This window comes from Phytophthora infestans, genomic scaffold, assembly GCF_000142945.1.
Source record: "Phytophthora infestans T30-4 supercont1.25 genomic scaffold, whole genome shotgun sequence".
Lineage (NCBI taxonomy): Eukaryota > Oomycota > Peronosporomycetes > Peronosporales > Peronosporaceae > Phytophthora > Phytophthora infestans.
Genome location: NW_003303734.1, coordinates 1,113,348 through 1,116,403, shown reverse-complemented (window position 1 = coordinate 1,116,403; position 3,056 = coordinate 1,113,348). Strand labels below are relative to the sequence as shown.

The following is a 3,056-nucleotide window of genomic DNA, read 5'->3' as shown; positions in this document are numbered from 1 at the left end:
TTCCGCTTGCAAAGCGGACGCGCTACCACTGCGCTATGCGCGCAGCAAATCGATAACCTAACCTCCACCTTCCACACGAATTTATGACGCCCCCACGCGCGATATAGTCACGCATTCACATACAGCACATTTGCATGCACTTGCACTATCCTCTACCACCCGCTTCTTGCATCGAATTGCACGTTTGGCCTTCAACTATTCATCCAAGCGCCAACAGCGAGCTGACTCGTCCAAACAAGTCACCAGCCATCGCCACACACCCGAGTCTTTTGACGTCGAGACTACACCAACACACAAACGGCAAAACCGGCGTGGTGGTAGGACGAACTCGACAGATCGACGATTGTGCCGCTGGCTTCAGTCGACGGTTGAGGGGTGTCTGCTGTTTGACTACGCCGTAAAGCGAGCTTGTCCCGCAATGAGTCGGGCTACGAGGTAGACTAGCCAGTCTTTACCAGTCCTGCGCAGCTGTCGAAAACAAAGCCAGATGTATGGTTTGCCTCGCGGAGAAGCATAATGGCGCGCTGTTGTCGTAGGCGCCCCAGCACAGCGTGCAAGTGGAGGTGAGTCGAACAAAGAGTTGGACACACCGGGGATTGAGCCCGGGGCCTTCCGCTTGCAAAGCGGACGCGCTACCACTGCGCTATGCGCCCAGCAAATCGATAACCTAACCTCCACCTTCCACACAAATTTATGACGCTCCCACGCGCGATATAGTCACGCATACACATACAGCACATTTGCATGCACTTGCACTATCCTCTACCACCCGCTTCTTGCATCGAATTGCACGTTTGGCCTTCAACTATTCATCACAAGCGCCATCTCTTTGTGTCTCTTTCAATCAAGTTTTCTAGTCATTGTCAAACAAGCGAGTCGTTGGACGTCGAGACTACAACAACACACAAACGGCAAATCGGCGGGGTGGTCGGACGAACTCGACAGATCGTCGATTGTGCCGCTGGCTTCAGTCGACGGTTGAGGGGTGTCTTCTGTTTGATTACTCCGTAAAGCGAGGTTGTTCCGCAATGAGTCGGCCTACGAGGTAGGCTAAGCAGCACTAACCAGTAGTCCTGCGCAGCTGTGGGAACCAGAGCCAGATGTATGGTTTGCCTCGCGGAGAAGCATAATGGCGCGGTGTTGTCGTAGGCGCCCCAGCACAGCGTGCAAGTGGAGGTGAGTCGAACAAAGAGTTGGACACAACGGGGATTGAACAAAGCGGACGCGCTACCACTGCGCTATGCGCCCAGCAAATCGATAACCTAACCTCCACCTTTGACACGAATTTATGACGCCCCCACGCGCGATATAGTCACGCATTCACATACAGCACATTTGCATGCACTTGCACTATCCTCTACCACCCGCTTCTTGCATCGAATTGCACGTTTGGCCTTCAACTATTCATCCAAGCGCCAACAGCGAGATGACTCGTCCAAACAAGTCACCAGCCATCGCCACACACCCAAGTCTTTTGACGTCGAGACTACACCAACACACAAACGGCAAAACCGGCGGGGTGGTAGGACGAACTCGACAGATCGACGATTGTGCCGCTGGCGTCAGTCGACGGTTGAGGGGTGTCTGCTGTTTGACTACGCCGTAAAGCGAGCTTGTCCCGCAATGAGTCGGGCTACGAGGTAGGCTAAGCAGCCCTAACCAGTAGTCCTGCGCAGCTGTTGGAAACAGAGCCAGATGTATGGTTTGCCTCGCGGAGAAGCATAATGGCGCGCTGTTGTCGTAGGCGCCCCAGCACAGCGTGCAAGTGGAGGTGAGTCGAACAAAGAGTTGGACACACCGGGGATTGAACAAAGCGGACGCGCTACCACTGCGCTATGCGCCCAGCAAATCGATAACCTAACCTCCACCTTTGACACGAATTTATGACGCCCCCACGCGCGATATAGTCACGCATTCACATACAGCACATTTGCATGCACTTGCACTATCCTCTACCACCCGCTTCTTGCATCGAATTGCACGTTTGGCCTTCAACTATTCATCCAAGCGCCAACAGCGAGCTGACTCGTCCAAACAAGTCACCAGCCATCGCCAAACACCCGAGTATTTTGACGTCGAGACTACACCAACACACAAACGGCAAAACCGGCGTGGTGGTAGGACGAACTCGACAGATCGACGATTGTGCCGCTGGCTTCAGTCGACGGTTGAGGGGTGTCTGCTGTTTGACTACGCCGTAAAGCGAGCTTGTCCCGCAATGAGTCGGGCTACGAGGTAGGCTAAGCAGCCCTAACCAGTAGTCCTGCGCAGCTGTTGGAGACAGAGTCAGATATATGCTTAATCTCGCGGAGAAGCATAATGGCGCGCTGTTCTCGTAGTCGCTCCAGCACAGCGGGCAAGTGGAGTGTGACTCGCACAAAGAGTAGGACGCACCGTTGATTGAGCAAAGCGGACGCGCTACCACTGCGCTATGCGCCCAGCAAATCGATAACCTAACCTCCACCTTTGACACGAATTTATGACGCCCCCACGCACGATATAGTCACGCATTCACATACAGCACATTTGCATGCACTTGCACTATCTCTCTTCCACCGCGCTTCTTGCATCGAATTGCACGTTTGGCCTTCAACTATTCATCCAAGCGCCAACAGCGAGCTGACTCGTCCAAACAAGTCACCAGCCATCGCCACACACCCGAGTCTTTTGACGTCGAGACGACACCAACACACAAACGGCAAAACCGGCGAGGTGGTAGGACGAACTCGACAGATCGACGATTGTGCCGCTGGCTTCAGTCGACGGTTGAGGGGTGTCTGCTGTTTGACTACGCCGTAAAGCGAGCTTGTCCCGCAATGAGTCGGGTTACGAGGTAGGCTAAGCAGCCCTAACCAGTAGTCCTGCGCAGCTGTTGGAAACAGAGCCAGATGTATGGTTTGCCTCGCGGAGAAGCATAATGGCGCGGTGTTGTCGTAGGCGCCCCAGTACAGCGTGCGAGTGGAGGTGAGTCGAACAAATCGTTGGACACACCGGGGATTGAACCCGGGGCCTTCCGCTTGCAAAGCGGACGCGCTACCACTGCGCTCAGCAAATCG

At 54.4% G+C, this 3,056-nt stretch overlaps 1 non-coding gene across 1 annotated transcript; it reads right to left on the bottom strand.

Annotated features, from left to right (window-relative positions):
- Window positions 1-2,982: 2,982 nt before the first annotated feature.
- On the bottom strand, window positions 2,983-3,056 carry PITG_27917. The gene has a single exon. It is a non-coding gene; the product is annotated as a tRNA-Ala (tRNA).